This window comes from Narcine bancroftii, chromosome 7, assembly GCF_036971445.1.
Source record: "Narcine bancroftii isolate sNarBan1 chromosome 7, sNarBan1.hap1, whole genome shotgun sequence".
Classification (NCBI taxonomy): domain Eukaryota; kingdom Metazoa; phylum Chordata; class Chondrichthyes; order Torpediniformes; family Narcinidae; genus Narcine; species Narcine bancroftii.
In genome coordinates, this window is record NC_091475.1 from 168,190,596 (window position 1) to 168,208,747 (window position 18,152).

General features: G+C 40.8%; 1 protein-coding gene and 1 long non-coding RNA gene across 14 annotated transcripts in view; one reads left to right on the forward strand and one right to left on the reverse strand.

Moving 5' to 3' along the window:
* Positions 1-18,152, reverse strand: part of pdgfd (platelet derived growth factor d) — a 365,062-nt gene that overhangs the window by 93,559 nt on the left and 253,351 nt on the right. The gene's annotated exons all lie outside the window — the stretch shown is intronic.
* The window catches only part of LOC138739352 (uncharacterized), a 188,564-nt gene that overhangs the window by 5,537 nt on the left and 164,875 nt on the right, over positions 1-18,152 (forward strand). For 3 of the 6 annotated variants that reach the window (XR_011342194.1, XR_011342197.1, XR_011342198.1), the window contains exon 2: positions 1,130-1,164. The exons of the other annotated variants lie outside the window; for them this stretch is intronic. This is a non-coding gene — a long non-coding RNA (uncharacterized lncRNA). The remainder of the gene's footprint in view (positions 1-1,129; positions 1,165-18,152) is intronic. 6 annotated transcript variants of the gene reach the window in all.

An 18,152-nucleotide genomic window follows, 5' to 3' on the forward strand; every position in this document is an offset into this window, starting at 1 on the left:
ATTTAAGAATTGCAATATCTCACTCTAGTTTATATACTTTCACAGTAGTTTTCCTTTTTTTAAAGAATCCATTTCACTCATGGGTTATCAATACTACTTATGTATCTTTGTAGGTTGTTATCAGTCAAAATTGCCAGTATGGGGTTGGAAAGTATCTTCCCTTAATATTTTTCCATTGAGCATTATATGATGGGTTACACCAGCAAATCACAGCTCTCAAATTAATAATCTTTAAGAGAAGATGGGCCCCATCCTCCCTTTTCCTTGGCTAATTGCAATGTTTTGTGATGAACCTTGCCAAATGTTGATAACATTTTATCTCATTCATTGAATCGATGATGATTAGGGTCTGAAAAAGATATAATAGTCTGGGAAATATATTCATTTTAATGGATTCAGTCTTTGAACTGGATTAAAAAAAGGAATAAGGTTTCATCTTATATCTTCCTTAATTTTTTTATATATAGGCAAATAATTGCATTCCAATAATTTGGCCAAATCTTTTGGCATAATGATGTCCAAATACTTAACAGATTCTATTTGCCATGCCTAGAGGTATCTACTTTCAGTTTCCCTTGATGGGCTACAGTTATATGAGAGTAATAGGGTTTTATCTATGTTAATCTTGTATCCTGATAACTTACCATATCGTTCCAAGGATTGCATCAGTTTAGGGTTGCCCTGAATATATCAAAATGTCATTTGCATAACTGACCAATTTATCCTCTGTCCCTTTAATAGTAATTCCCCTGATATCCTCATTCTGCCTTAAGTATTGAGCTAATGGTTCCAAATATAATGCAGAGTAGTGGTAACCATACACAACCCTGACTCGTACCCATTTCTGGTATAAAACTATTTGATAAATATCTATTGATTTTAATCCTAGCAGTAGGATTGTCATATAGTGCCTGTATAGTTTTAATAATTGTATCATGTAAACCAAATCTATGTAAAACTCTGTAAAGTTCCAATTAAGCGAATCAAATCCCTTTTCAGTATCCATGCTAATAACTTTGCTTTAATTTTATTTTTTGTATATGACCAATAATGTGAAGTGTTCTTCGTATATTGTCTTGTGTTTGGTGGTGGTGTATAAAACTTGTCTGATCATTATGTATTAATGTAGGTAAAAACTCCTCTAATCGTTTGGCCATATTGGAGGTAAATAATTTATAATCTATATTAAGAACAGATATTGGTCTAAATTTGATAAGGAAAAAAAGGGATTTGGTTTGGAAATGTATATGTTATTACAGGAAAAGATGATGAAAGTTGATATATATAAAATTAAAGATAAATGGGAGAATGACATCTATTCCTATATCTTTGGAGGAATAATCTGTTATGCGTGTTGACAGTGTTACAAAGTTAATTAATGTACAATATAGTTTGGTCAATTATAATTTTTTGCATCAGTTATATTTAACCCCTGAAAAATTGAAAAAATATGGATTCAGTTCATCAGACTTGTGTTTTCGGTGTGGTGAACAGACAGGTACTTTTTTGCATTCAATGTGGGAATGAACAAAAGTCACACCTCTTGGGGGAAAAATTATTAAATTTTTGCAAGATTTATTCAAGATAGATCTATATGTTGATCCATGGGTATATTTATTGGGATATATGAATACATTAAAGAACAGGTTTATGACTGGAGAAACCTCAAATTGCATTTATATGTTTAGGGCTGGCAGTAGCTAGAAAATGTATAGCAGTCACTTGGAAAAATGATGTTGAATTGAGTATACAAAGATGACATAACGAAATCCAAAATTATGCATTTACTTGGAAAAGATAACTTATAATTTGCGGAACAATAATTATTTTTTTGTTAAAATGTGGAGTTTGTATTTGGAGTGTATAGGTTTGGATATTAAGTAAATGTTTTTTTATGACAAAAGATGTAAAAAGATGGCACATCAAACAGCAACCTGTTAAAACCAGATATAATTGTTTTTTTTAAGTAAGAGCTCTGAAAGGGGGTGGGTTGTAGGGGGTAGTTCTTTTTTAAGATATTGTATTTGTTTATTTTGTAAAATTCTTCAGCTTATTTTATAATCTTTATAATATTTTATTCCTTTTTTTTTCTTAATCACTGTATCAACTTGCATGGCAACTTTGAGGGTTCCATGGATTGGACCCCAAGATCGCTCTATTCCTCCACACTGCTAAGAACCCTGCCATTAGCCTCTCATTTCACCTACAAATTTGATCTTCCAAACTGTACCACTTCATACTTTTCCTGATTGAAGTTCATCCGTCATTTCTCTGCTCAGCTCTGCATCCTATCTATATCCTGTTGTTAACTATGACCCTATCCACAATGCCTCCAACTTTTGCATCATTTACAACCTTTCTAATCCTCCCCTCCACTTCCTTATCCAAATCATTTATAAAAATCACAAAAAGAAGGGGGTTCAAGAACAGATTCCTGCAGAACACCACTGGTTACCGACCTCCAAATTTTAGCCAATATTCACTCCTCAGTCAACATCTACAAAGAATATATTATTTGGTCATTATTACATTGTATTTTGTAAGAGCAGTTGAGTTTCCTGCTGTAGAACAGTAACTGTATTTCAAAGGTTTTTCGTTGGTGTCAAGTGGTTTGGGATGTTCTGAAAACAGATATGGAAAGTACACATGAAATTCCAATCTTCCTTTCTGAAATATAGCAAGTGAGTATAAGATGTTATCTAAATTGCTGAAGTGAAATCACCCCTGAAGCATTGCCAACCCATTGGGACAAACCATATTTCATTGTGACACTCGACATGACAGCAAAGCAAAGAGATCATATACTGTTGAGGTGCATTGACTATAACTTAATTGTGCATATAAGACTCCAATTCACTCTTGCAACCTCATTAAATTATCCTAAACCATCAACACAAACAAGTATTAAAAATGAATTAAAAGTATTTTAGGTTGTGTGATGTAGTGTAATTGAAGATACAAATGTAATTAAAGAACTAGCATTTTTATTGGTAATGATACTTTGCTCATCTATAACAAAGACTTTTATAATGACAACTCGATGATTATAATGGACATAAAAATGAAGCAGTAGTTTTTGGTAGCAGTCATTACACTGCAGTTCCATGACTGATAATGTAATTAGAAATGTATGTTTTCGATTAAAGTTCATCCTCTGCCCTTTTTCAACAAGTTTACTCATCTTACTTGCCAAGGATGATCAGTTTCTAATATAGCTGAGACATTTTGATTGCTAGCTCAAGGAGATACTTCAGCTTATCTCCCTCATTATCTTAGACTTCCTGTTGGAGGCACGAATCTGCACTTAACATCTCCAATGGATGGTTTGGCTAGGATATGAAACCACTAAATCATATCTAGAATTTCTGCTAGATCATAAAACAAGTTATTGCAAGTTGGCAACCAGTGCATCTCTCTGCTAACTTCTACTTCTCTTTCTTGACATAAATAATATACTATTGTCATTGGAAAATACAGAAGATTATGAAGATTATTGAGTAGCATTATATACCTTGCAAAGAAAAACAGCACCTTTATGTCACTTTCAACAGTTAAAATAGAATTTAAAAAGAATTCAAAAATGCATCCTGCTTCCCAAATTAATCTCTTTCTATAAATTTTTCTTTCCTTTCTAATCCCGGACAGCACCCAAAAGTATTTTAACCATTCTGAAGACAATCTCCTTTCACCACTTTAATAGTATTTGGAAGGAGTCTGTATTTGCAGACAAAACCTGATACATTACAAAGAAAAAAGAAAAGTTCTGATTTATTTTCAATGGACCCCAAGACATTTGTAGTTCTTCAGTATGATCTTCCCACCAGCTTCCATGATTTTGTTCTCCTGTATATAATAAAAACCTTGGGGTAGGGGAGAGGCAGTTCTCTGGGAAATAGTACAAATCTCTGCACACTGCCATAAAGTACTTGCCAAGTGTATCCTACAGAGTAAAAGATCAGGAACCACTCCTCATCATTGGTGCACTCTGACCCCTGAGGTTTAATTCAAGTTCTGATCCAGACTTGAAAATACAAGTTAAAATAATCCTATGGTGCGACTCTGTGGGAATGCTGAGGAGATACAGCCCTTCAAATGAACTTTAGTTCCTGTCTTCCATTGCAAATGGGCAAAAAGTCGAATAGATTTTTTTGAAGGACTGCACTTCAAAGTAGTTAATTGACTGTAAGGCACTTTCAAATGTCTTAAAGTTATCAAAGTACCATATTTGGGGATGGATAAATTCTTTGTATTACACTGTTCTTGGTAGGCTGATGGTTGAAGAAATTGCACCTTTATATTATCTGGTTTGTGACTAGCAGGGATTAACCAAGGCTCAGGAAGATTAAAAAAAGAAAGATAAACAATAAGATTTAGATCCTTTTGCACCATATTGACTATTGAAACATATGTATAAGTCAGTACCATGTAAAAGTTGACCCCCTCCCTCCCCAATTTTTGGCCCAGGCTGCCTGCCCTCCAGAGCTCTAGGCACACCGACTGCTGACTCCCACCTAGGCCCTAGCCGCTTGCCCACCCATCCGAGCTCCCGATATCCTGGGTGCCCTCTCATCAGAGCTTCCAATGCTCTGGCATTCGACCTCATGATACCCCGAATTCAGACTTACCACCCAGTCCCGGCCAGCCGACCACCCATTCAAGCTCCTGACACACTGAGTGCTGCATGGTCAAAAGTAGTATGTGTGTAATAGTCAAAAATTGGTCCACAATATTCAACTATTGCTTGGTAGGCATTTCTATAAGATCCATCTTAAGGATCTTATTTCCACTATTGATCTGATGCTCTAAGTAAGGGAATGGCCAGTGGGCTTCACGTAAAACCTGTTGATTCTTATGAGGAACTGGTTGACAGCTGGAGCAAATGGAAGAGCAAATTTGAGGGTTAAGGGGGAGCTATTTGGTGGATGGGTGAGATGCTAGGGATGAAGGTGAAGGAGATGTAGAAGAAAATGAAAATATACAGGCTGCAACAAACCAGGGATTATAAATTTGTACGACTGCTTCTCTTTATCCATTTACTGAATGAACTCTGGTGATGGGTTTTGGTCAATGGTTAAGAATTACATACATTTTGTACATTTTAAAGTACAGAAACAGGCTGCAAAGGTGAGATGGGTTCTTCAGTATGTTGGCTGCTTTTCCTCGGCAGTGAGCAATGTATGGATCCAATGGAAGGAAAAGACCTTTGCATGATATTCTAAGCTGCATTCACTACTTTCCACAGTTTCTTCCAATTTGACTAGAGCACCTCCCATATGACACTGTGATGCATCCAGCAAGAATGGTTTTGAAGGGACATCTGTAGCAGGTCAAAGTTTCTTTTATTGTCACATATTAATACAAAAAATGAAATATATAGGATATACTTCAATTTTTGTTTGCCGTAAGACAAACAATGAGCACCCATAAGCTTTCCCCTGTGCCCTAACAATAAGAGAAGGAGAAGCAAAAGAGAGCTCTTTCAGAGACATTGGGTGTTTGTGGATTCATCTCCATCATTCCCAAAGCCTCTGAAGCCACACAGCCTTCTGTTAAAACCACTGGCAGCCTGAGCTCCAGGTCCAAACCTCCGATGCGATCAGGAATCCTTCAGTGCCGGAGGCCCTTCTGAAGTTCATCTTGCCCTCAGCACTCTCTCGAATCCTGGTTACTGTACCTGCTTCCCAGTATCTTGCAGCCTGTGTGGGTTCTTCGACTGCAAATTGCCAACAGCCCGCAGCCTATATGAGTCCTTTGCAAATCGGTAACCGTGCTGAGCCCTCCGTCCATCCGCTGTTATGGGTACCTTCCCTGCACTGTCGTCTTCCATACTTCTCCAGCTCAACAGTGGAGTGGTGGGTGGGGGGGGGGGGGTGGTGTTCTCCCCACTTCTGCACTGGTCCACTGTTCCCCGGAGTCTGCAACCCTGTGTTGTACACTGCCCAGCACAGGCACTGACATATTGGTCAAGTACTTCCATGTTTGCAGGATTTAAAAAAACAGTTAATTCCTTTAACAGTCTGTTTAAAGCCTGTATAAAGCCATTGCATCAGGACCAGACAGTGGGACCTTGGGAGCAGTTCTATGTCTCCATTCCCTGCTCTCCCAGGTCTGCACCAGCAGCGCCACTGCTGTTACAACAACTCCAGCAGTACTACCATTTTTTTTGTTGAGAGATATGGGGGACATGTTAAACTTAGTCTTTAGGAAAGTGGACATGTTGGTATGCTTTCTTGAACTACTATGTTAATGTAATTGGTACAGGTCCTGTCATCAGAGATGTTTACTCCTAAGATATTTTCTCCTCTTTCCACTTCAGCACCAATGATATGGGTGGGGGGGGGGGGGGGGAGGGGGTGTTCTCTAACTCCTCTCCTGAAGTTTATGATCATCTCCTTCGTCTTATTGGCTTTGAGAGAGGTCATTATCTAAGCACCATGTTACCAGACTTTCAATCTGCTTCCTGCATTTAGTCTGATCATTATTTGGTACCTGGTAACATGGTACAAAACTGTGGTTTTATCCAAAAAATTGATTTTCCTATAACATCCACTTTCATCGCACTCAGAAACCTCCTACCTCAGGCTCCGATGAGCAAGATCCAGCCTGGACAACCTGGAAGAGGAGAAGGAGCCATTTTACTTTTCACCTCATGGCTCTTCCCTACTCTCCAGTGGAGAAGCTTGAAGAAGAAGGCCTTGTGCCACTTCTAACCACTGTCATTGGCACTAGCTCAGAGACAGGCATTTCATGCAACCTACAGCATAGTTTAGGACTGGACTATCACAGTGGTATGACCAAGGCACTAGAGCACAGCAGCCAAACCATACAAAAGAAGATACTGAAGGAGCCACTTCGCAAATGTCCAGAATGTATTGCATTACTGATCAAAATAGTTACAAAAAACTTTTTTTATTGAGCAATAAGGCTGCCTAGGTTGGTAACACCCTCACCTTTGAGTCACAAGGGTAATGGTTCAAGTCCCCTTCCTGAAATACAGCAGTGTAATGTCAGAAGGTCTCTCAGAGGGGCTTGGAAGCTATTGTGAACAGAGATTTATAAATCAAGATCAGAAGTTCTGAGTGTACAGCCTGGGGAGGAGAAAAGGAGGACCTACAGAATGAAACCTAGCTGAGAAACTACAATCAGATCAGTGAGGGTTCATACATCACAAGCTACCAGAAAATTGGAAATGATGAATGAAGTACTTTTGCCTTTTCCGGAGGCTGGCTAAGGATAACAAGCAAGTATATCACAATTATCAGCAGCATGAAGGATGCCTAAAACACAAAAGTCTGCAGACGCTGCCAGTGAAGGTAAAAACACAGGGCTGGAGAAACACAGCTGGTCAAATAGTGTCCTTCATATAGCAAAGATAAAGATACATAAGATTTGGACCTGAGCCCTTAATGAAAGTATGAGCAAAATCTAGGTACGTGCCTAAATAAAATGGTGGGGGGGGGGGGGGGGGGGGAAGAGGAGAGCATAAGGACAACTTCATCCCCTTTGCCATCAGATTCCAGAATGAACCAAAGACACTGCCTTAATTTGACTTTTCATGCACTATTTTTAATTTATTTTTTAAGGTGGTTTATATGAATGTTTTTATTGTGATGTTGCCGCATAACAACGAATTTCATGACTTGTTTATGATAATAAATTCTGATTCTGAAGAGCACAGTCCCACAGGCAAGAGGTAATGTGAATAAGGGAGGGAGGGCACAACAGCAAATGGGGGAGGGAGGTGTACAGAGAGAGATAGGGGTGGAGAGCTGGAGGAAAGGAGGGAGGTCAGCAAAGCGATCTCCCAGTCTGAATCCATCTCTCCTGATGCGCTATCAATAACTCCAAAGACTAGAAGTTACCTGACCGATAGGCTTTTATTACCATAAACTGATGGCACATCTCATGTTGTTGACACGAGATCCCAGCTTGTTCACAGGAAATGGGTTATAGCTTTGTCGCCTTTATTAGGGGAACCAAGAGGGAGGAGCCACAGGTACAATCAGCAAGGGACGGGCCAGCCATACACATACAAACAGTAATACAGTGGTTCCACCATATTTCCAATGTAGAGAAGGCCACAACAGGAGCCCTGGATACAGTAGATGCCTCCCACAAATTCACAAGTGAAGTATTGTTTCATTTGAAAGGACTGTTTAGGGCCTCAAATGGTGTTGAGGGATGAGATATGGGTGCAAATGTGGCACTTCTTGTGGTCACAGGGGAAGGTGCAAAGGGGATGATTAGTGGGAAGGGATGAGTGGATGAGAGAGTCACAGAGCGATTTGCCCCTACGAAAGAGGGGAGGAGAGGGGAAGATGTGTCTGGTGGTGGGATCATGTTGTAGGTGACTGCACTGATTTGATTCAATAAACTGCTGGAATTGGAAAATATAAACAAAGAGTGGAGATTAAATCTTTGGGGAAATGCCTGAAATGTTGGACTCTTTCCACTGGAGCAGGGAAAGTGAAAGAAAAAATACTGAGATTTTAAGATCGTTTACAAGAAAAGTAGCAACTCAAGATTCAAGATTCCTTTATCATCATGTTATAGAACAGTACATGTAGTATTACAGAAAATCGCCTTCTGCCTGTTGTAAAGCAGACAACACATTGTCATTAGTCCCTTACAGTATGAGAGAAAGAGAAGCAAGAGAGAGTCCCCTCAGTCATTGTATGTGAATTGGCATCCAGCACTCCCACAATCTCTGCAACTGAGGATCAGATCCAAACCTCTAATACGATCAGGAAGCCTTCAGCACTGAGACCCTTTGAGAGCACTTCTTGCCATCAGCATCTTCTCAACTACCACCTCTGATACCCCCAGTTACCATGAGCCAGTCTCCAGCAGCACGCAGCCCTGTGAGTCTCCCGACTGCAAGTCTTTAGTAGCCAGTAGCCCATGTAGGTCCCCTGACCACACTTTGCCCACAGCCTGAGTGGATCCAACAGCTGCTGAGCCCCTCGCTGATCGCTGGTCCATTGCTGTGGTCACCATCTGCTTCCTCTTCTCAGCAGTGGTGGGTTGGTATTTTCCTTGTTTTTAGTGCCTTGCTCCAGTCCACACTGCTCACCTGGAGTCTGTAACCCCTCATGGTCATTGCTAAGCACAGACCTTTGTGGTTGCAGGATTTAAAAAAATACCATTGATTCCTTTAATAGGCCGTTTAATACCTTTAGGCATTAGGTCTAGGTGGTTGAACCCTTTGGAGAGCAGCGCTGTGTCTCTGCTCTTCCAAATCTACACTAGTGGCTGCGCTGCCAATACAGCAGCTCTGACATCAATAATGCCAGGTGATCAAGAAAATCTGTCTGTAAATGAGGTTTAAAGAATGCTGTAAGTATGGCGATTATTAGAGGAAGTAACCCTTTCCTCCAGAGTAAGGTAAAGATAGAGCTGGAAAGTTAGACAATTTTTTGAAGTGGAATATGACTGCAATGACTGAATACTGGAATTAGTTTTGGACACATTTATTAAAGAGCTGGTAGTGACATTGGCCTGAATGGCTTTATGGAAACCTCTTTAGTTCTACACCAGAAATCAAATCGGAAAACCTGGAGTGATGCAGATGAGGTAAAGTAAATATTGACTATGATTGTATAATTTTATTGGATTGAATCAAGCCTTGAACTTCTAACAAGGGTTCAAAGTCAAAACTTTTTATTCTCAATGATGCAAGAGTAAAATACTGCAGATGGTGAGAATTCTTCAATAGAAACAGAAAATGCTGGAAATCTTCAAAATTCCAGATTGTTTTCTTCACCTTACAGAAAGAATATGAACCTGAATTTGCAGGAAATTCTGTGAGAAACTTTTGGTATTTCTCTGTAACTGCCATGCAGTTTGTATGCCCACATATGCACAGGCAAATGTTCGCTCTTCTCTGTGACTACATTGCAACAGTCCACTGTTGAACAGCGCATGGAAAAACAAGCTGTGGTAATTCTCGAGCAATCACATTGGGGATTTTACCTGAAAAATTTCTCTCAGGTTAGACCTGGGTTAGGAACAGCAATTCCATTCATTTAAATGGAGAGGAACAGCTGTGATGAAATGATTGTACAGCAGGTCCTCTCAACATTGTTGGTACATTCTTGGAAAGTGCTACTTTAAGTGTAACAGCATTAAATGAAACCAATTTTATATTGCTGTAAAATATTGCAGTATTTTATTTACATATTTTTCTCAACAACATTATAACTAAACAATGTTGAACAAAACAACATTATTCGAGGACATTGCACTGGACAATTCACATTTTTAAAAATTCATTGGGTTAAATCATGTTTCTTGTTGTTTCCAGTAAGAAGATGAGTATGAATATGACAGGTTATTATCATTTCCATAAGTAGAATGCAGCCATACATATACATCAACTATAATAGTATAAATTTAATCACCTCATTATGTCTTGAGGTAGAAAATAGATAATAAATATAAAAAGAAAGATAAATATTCACAATTGCAGTTAGAGCAAGAAAACAATGTTTCAATGGTGTAAACTCATCTTTTGGTGGTCGCGGAGAAGTTTATGGTTAGGGTTAGAGTAGTATAGACAGGTTCAAGAACCTGATAGATGGTGGACAAAACTACTGTTGAACCTGGAGTGGATTTCAGGATGATGGAATGCTCAAAATAAATGCATCAGAAAAAAAACTGGCAATGTTATATTGCTGGAAATTACATGCCCAATTTTCCTTAAAGGATCTTAAGATTTTTCCATTTAGGAAAACAATGAACTCATCTTCAGAATTTCACAGAGCAAATCAGATATTCTGGAATGGAAGGGTTCTTGCAGTCTGTGTACATCTGAATCTCCCATTTTGCTGCTTCCGAATTAGGAGAATGCCCAATCAAACACTCAGACAAACAGTCATCGGCATATTGTAAATAATCTCATGGTTGTACATGATGTCATGTATGTACTCTGACAATAAATCTGAAATCTGAATTAACTGCAGACTGGTTGACGTTACCAATTCCCCTGTGGCAGCCTAACTCAAGAAAAGTTTTTTTTTAAAAACCTAGCATTTATAAATTACTAAAAAACACTTGAAGGCATTAATAATCTCCCAATTAAAATTGAAGTGAGGTAAAATTATTTAGTCCTGCGGGGAATTGAAAAAGTTATATCCACTATTGCTCTATTTCACACATGTCAAACTCTGGCCCGCGGGCCAAATTTGGCCTGCGATATAATTATATTTGGCCCGCAAGATCATTTCAAAATTGTATTAGAGGTGGCCCGCCCTGCAGCGAGAGCCGATGCTGTTTTTTGGTAATGTCACCCCCACCATCCTTCCCCTTCATTGCACATCCTTCCCCATTGTAACACGAGAAATTGTAACACGAGAAGTCTGTCAATGTCATCAGCCGGCAAGCCAGTTGGAAGGCTCCCCGCACAACCAGTCACTTCTCCCACCTGTCGAGCGGTGCGGCGGATTGGCGAACGCCTGTGATTTCCTGTCAGCGCAACGGGCATGGCAGGCTGCGCACGGCCCCCGGGCAGCACGAGCCCCGCGCGACTGGCACCGGACGGCCCTTCCACAGCGCGAGCGCACTTCTCCCGGTCGCCACGGCCTTCAGCGCTTGCACCCGCTCGGACCCCAGAGACGGCTGGTTCGGCCCTGCACGTGAAGAGAGAGATGGTGGCTGTCCGCAAAGGCTGATCGGCAGCGCGCTGGGCCTGAGTGGGTGGGTAAGCAGGGGTGGGCAGAGGGTGTAGGTGAGGAGTAATGGGCAGGGGAAGTTATGGTGGTGCGAGGGGCAGTTAGAGGGAGGGATGAGTAGAAGGAGGGGTGGATAGGGAAGAGGTTAAAGGGGAGGGGCAGGACGAGTAGGGGAGGGGTGATTAGAGGGTGAGAGACGGGTAGAGGGAGGAACAGGTTGAGGGGAGAGGCAGTAGAGGGGCGTGTATAGGATGGGGTGGGTAGAGGCAGAGCGAGTGGAGTGAGGGGTGAGTAGAGGTTGGGTAAAGGACTGGTCAGGTAGAGGGATGGTGGGTCGAGGGTGAATAGAGGCCTAGAGCCTGAGGAGTGAGCAAGAAATGCTGAGTCCTGATGCAGGCCAAAATGGACACAGCCTGTGAATGCTGACTACATCTCCACAGGGACCAAATAGGTTTCCCTCAGGTCAAGCAAAGGGTGAACTTGAGCTACCTACTCCTGACCTGTAACATTATCCTCCTAAAGTATATCCTAAAGTTTAACATTACATATGTTGAAAGAAGAGAAAACAGGCAGATGTTGTTGAAAATTTTCAATAAATATTTAGTTCGGCCCTCGACTTAGTCCAAGTTTTTAATTTTGGCCCTCCGTGAATTTGAGTTTGACATCCCTGCTCTAATGAAAGTCTTAATCATTCTTTTATTAAGGAATGCAATTTCAGCCATTAGTTTACAGCACTTTTTTTGTGAGAATTCTACATTCTTGCAACTTCCAACTACATTTCCATCTCATTCTAAGATTATCTATCAAGAATAATATTCTCCCAGGTATAGTCTTCCACATTGATTTGTTCCAAAACAGCTAGTTCTAAAAAGGCCAGCGTAAGCAATGAACTAGAGTTTGACTGCTAATCACCAGAGATTCTCTAACCCTGTCAGTTACAACCACCAGTATACCATACATAGATAGTTTATATGATAGCTCTCTCTGTGAAACCGTTATATAAATAACAATCTGCATAGGAGATTGTGGCACATAACACCCATAAAGTGAAGGATTTGTCAATGTATGAATTAAAACACCTACGGACTTTAAAATATGCTGTTGTCCAACCTCTTTGTTCTTATTTCAGTCCCTGAAAATAATGTGACAAGCAGATCTTTGCAGATGGTTCAAGTGCAACCAAGCAGACTCGTGATTGAATCTGTTCATTGTAACTTCTTTCTCCATTTCCTGACACTTAATTCAGTCCTAGTTTCAGGCGCTACCATCAGCTCTTCATCACCTTTGGATTCTGGCCTCACTTGTCTGCATCATCCCATGCTCAGATCCTGACACCAGGTGCCCAATTCCTGCCCTCCCTGCAGGGGCCCTTTTGTCCTGGCTGCCTCTCTCCTTTCCCAGCACGAGCTCTAGACCTGGCACTCTACTGCTTCTTTCCAGCCCAAACAGTTCGGTGGCTGTTTTACTTCCAGCCCCATTCTTCTAAACCCACTCCTGACATTTGTCTCGGCCTAAAAAAACCACTGACTAAAATGGCACAGCCGAGAAAGCCAGCATTTATCTTCTTTGATGCTGGCAGTGGGTGATTTTGTTTGGGGATGTTATACACATCTAAGCATATGTTGGAGACATTGTTTAAGTCATTTTCCCAACTTAACATGAATAATTAAATGAGTCCCACACATCCGCTGAAAACAACCAGTGCTGGCTGACTTGCATCAGCAGCTCTTAAAAGGGGAGGTAAACACATAAAGGACCAGTGCTCAAATCATCATGTAACTAATTAGAGGAATGGCAGGAATAGGTTCCTGCTTCAGTCACGTAGACCTAAAATTCTTGTTTAAGGACTTGGTGCAGTGAGATTCTGTGCACAAGGGAATCTAGGATTTTCTAAGGGGTGAGATTAAGCACAAAGGGAGAAAAGAGTTAGAGAGATAAACTCCCAGAGTGATATTCCCCAGCTCATGGTGCCATCAAAAGTTCAATGAACTTACATATGCTAAAGGTCAGTGATGGTCAAATATATATCTTCCAATGCTGACTCACACATTCCAAAGCTGACATTTTGAGCTTCACACACAGCTAGAAAAATAAAAGAGCTGAATATTATTTCTTCTTCTTTCTTTGGCTTGGCTTCGCGGACGAAGATTTATGGAGGGGGTAAAAAGTCCACGTCAGCTGCAGGCTCGTTTGTGGCTGACCAGTCCGATGCGGGACAGGCAGACACGATTGCAGCGGTTGCAAGGGAAAATTGGTTGGTTGGGGTTGGGTGTTGGGTTTTTCCTCCTTTGCCTTTTGTCAGTGAGGTGGGCTCTGCGGTCTTCTTCAAAGGAGGCTGCTGCCCGCCAAACTGTGAAGCGCCAAGATGCACGGTTTGAGGCGTTATCAGCCCACTGGCGGTGGTCAATGTGGCAGGCACCAAGAGATTTCTTTAGGCAGTCCTTGTACCTTTTCTTTGGTGCACCTCTGTCACGGTGGCCAGTGGAGAGCTCGCCATATAATACGATCTTGGGAAGGCGATGGTCCTCCATTCTGGAGACGTGATCCATCCAGCGCAGCTGGATCTTCAGCAGCGTGGACTCGATGCTGTCGACCTCTGCCATCTCGAGTACCTCGACGTTAGGGGTGTGAGCGCTCCAATGGATGTTGAGGATGGAGCGGAGACAACGCTGGTGGAAGCGTTCTAGGAGCCGTAGGTGGTGCCGGTAGAGGACCCATGATTCGGAGCCGAACAGGAGTGTGGGTATGACAACGGCTCTGTATACGCTTATCTTTGTGAGGTTTTTCAGTTGGTTGTTTTTCCAGACTCTTTTGTGTAGTCTTCCAAAGGCGCTATTTGCCTTGGCGAGTCTGTTGTCTATCTCATTGTCGATCCTTGCATCTGATGAAATGGTGCAGCCGAGATAGGTAAACTGGTTGACCATTTTGAGTTTTGTGTGCCCGATGGAGATGTGGGGGGGCTGGTAGTCATGGTGGGGAGCTGGCTGATGGAGGACCTCAGTTTTCTTCAGGCTGACTTCCAGGCCAAACATTTTGGCAGTTTCCGCAAAGCAGGATGTCAAGCGCTGAAGAGCTGGCTCTGAATGGGCAACTAAAGCGGCATCATCTGCAAAGAGTAGTTCACGGACAAGTTTCTCTTGTGTCTTGGTGTGAGCTTGCAGGCGCCTCAGATTGAAGAGACTGCCATCCGTGCGGTACCGGATGTAAACAGCGTCTTCATTGTTGGGGTCTTTCATGGCTTGGTTCAGCATCATGCTGAAGAAGATTGAAAAGAGGGTTGGTGCGAGAACACAGCCTTGCTTCACGCCATTGTTAATGGAGAAGGGTTCAGAGAGCTCATTGCTGTATCTGACCCGACCTTGTTGGTTTTCGTGCAGTTGGATAATCATGTTGAGGAACTTTGGGGGACATCCGATGCGCTCTAGTATTTGCCAAAGCCCTTTCCTGCTCACGGTGTCGAAGGCTTTGGTGAGGTCAACAAAGGTGATGTAGAGTCCTTTGTTTTGTTCTCTGCACTTTTCTTGGAGCTGTCTGAGGGCAAAGACCATGTCAGTGTTTCCTCTTTAAATATTATTTAAAGGGTGAAAAACTACAGCATGCTGTTGTGCAGCAGGACTTGGGAGTGCTTGTGCATGAATCGCAACAAGTTAGGTTGCAGGTGCAGCAGGTTATTATGAAGGAAAATGGAATGTTGGCCTTCATCGCTAGAGGAATTGAATTCAGGAGTAGGGAGGTCATGTTGCAACTCTATAAGGTACTGGTGAGACCGCACCTGGAGTACTGTGTCCAGTTCTGGTCTCCATATTTGAGGAAGGATATACTGGCTTTGGAGACGGTCCAGAGGAGGTTTACTAGGTTGATCCCTGGGATGAAGGGGTTGACTTATGATAAAGATTAAATCATCTAGGATTGTATTCGCTCAAGTTCAGAAGAATGAGAGGAGATCTTATAGAAACATATAGGATTATGAAAGGTATGGATAGGATAGATGTAGGAAGGTTTTTTGAGCTAGCCGGGGAAACTAAAACGAGAGGACACAGTCTCAAGATTCGGGGGAGTAGATTTAGGACAGAGATGAGGAAAAATAGTTTTTCCCAGAGAGTAGTAAATGTTTGGAATTCTCTAACCAGGGAAGTGGTTGAGGCTGCCTCATTAAACATATTTAAAATTCGATTAGTAAAATTTTTACATGATAGAGGAATTAGGGGATATGGGGAGAAGGCAGGTAGGTGGAGTTAGGTCATAAATTAGATCAGCCATGATCGTATTGAATGGCGGAGCAGGCTTGATGGGCCATTTTTGGCCTACTCCTGTTCCTACTTCCTATGTTCCTATTCAACCAATCCAGCCACGTTACACCTAATCATTGCCAGAAGCTTACTCAGTCCTTCCATCTCCCTTGCAGAAGAAATTAGCAACACAATGTGCTGGAATATAATTCATTTAATAATCATATAAGGCCGCAACTCTGCAGTGAACTGGAATTCACTGTCTATGGGTAGATTAGACGGCCGGCCCCTCCACTTGGCTCTTCCCCCATTCATCCTGATATAAACCTAGTTTTCCCGCCTTACCTCCGATTTACCTAAAGACCATTGTAGATACCGGCGCTTAATTGTAAGCTAATAAAAACTCCCTACAAGTCTCCAAGTACTATCAATCACGTTACAAATTCCACAGTAGACTGATGGAACAGAATTGCCGGAAGTAGCTATAAAATGATGGGAACATCGTATTTACTTTTTTTGTATATTGGAATTTAACATTAAAAAAATCAATGAAAAGAGTGGCTGGATTTCTGCTTTCTCTGTTTTGAATGTGTTGAGTAACATGATCTGTGCTGGCAGATCATAACCCTTGAAGTTATGTGGTTCAATCAAATCTGTAAAGCACCATTGCCATTTTAAAAGATGATGCATGATTTGAGAAAAGTTAAGTATACATTTTGAAAATTAAATGTTCTCATACTAAATACAGAAAATGGTCAAAATCACAAGCTATGTCATTGCTTGAGATTTGGTAGAAAAAAAACATGTTTTGGTCATGCCCTAAATTGCAAAATTTTTGGACTGATATTTTTAGAACTCTTTCAAGAATTTTTGGGATTAATTTGGATCCATGTCCGGTAATTGCAATATCTGTCTTTTCCAGAGACATGAACATAAAATTATCCTCTAATCAAAGACAGGTTTTAGCATTCTCCACTTTACTAGCAAGAAGAGCAGTATTGTTAAAATGGAAAGAGGAATTTCTATCCACTCTCAGACAATGGCTATTAGACATTATATCCATCTTAAATTTGGAGAAAATTAGGAATAATGTCATGAAAATCAAGATTTCTTTAGATAGGACCTGGGGTCCATTTATGGCTTATTTTCACAATTCTACTAATTAGATGCAATGATGGTTGTTACTCTGCCCGCTTTGTTTGGATCTCCCGAAGCCATTACTCTATTTACAATATGAATTAATTAAGTTAGATTTTTTTTCTTTTCCATTTTTCTCTTTCTTTACTTCTTGTACAACTCTATGTATAAATACATATTGGAGTGGGATTTAAGTCCAAGTACTATTGTCACTTTAACATGTGCTATTATCTTAAATGTGTAATAGCCTCAATGCAATGGACTTATTATATATGTTTTATTTTCTGAAAAAACAATAAAAATAACTTTAAAAGAAAGAAAAAAACAGATTGATCCCTTCATCTACAGCACCAAGGGAATGAACGATGTAAAGAAACAAATTCTAGGAACTCTTGACTACACATTGGAAGTGATTTTTTTTATGACATCAAGTGTCTTCTCATTGTATTTAAAATTCTCAAGAACAGCCTTCAACTTGAAACATTAAAGTTTTCTCTGTTTTCATGTTAAAATTCTCAAGAACAGCCTTCAACTTGAAACATTAATGTTTTCTCTGTTTTCATGTGCAGTCTGACCTGCTGAATGTTTTCTGCATTTTCAGTATTTTTTTTAACCATATAACAGTTTATAGCATGGAAACAGGCCATCTTGGCCCTTTATGTCCATGCCGGTTCATTCAAACATCTCCGCTAGATCCCCCCACCTATTCTCTGCCCATAACCTCCAAGACCCTCCTAAGAATTGACTCTGCCTCAACTATTTCCTCTGGAAGATTATTCCATTCAGCCACCACTCTCTGAGTGAAGAAGCATCCTCTAATGTTTCTCCTAAAATTTTGCCCCCTAAACTTGTGTCCTCTTGTTTCAACCTCCCCTGCTCTCAGGGGGAAGAGTCTACTTGCATCTAGTCTATCTATTCCCTTCATAATTTTAAACACCTCTATCAAATCCCCTCTCAACCGTCTACGTTCCAATGAATAAAGTCCTAACCTCTTCACCTCTGTACTCTAGGAATTTTAAGCCAGGCAACATCCTGGTAAATTGTCTCTGCACACTCTCCACCTTATCTATATCCTTCCTATAATTTGCAGACCAGAACTGAACACAATACTCCAAAC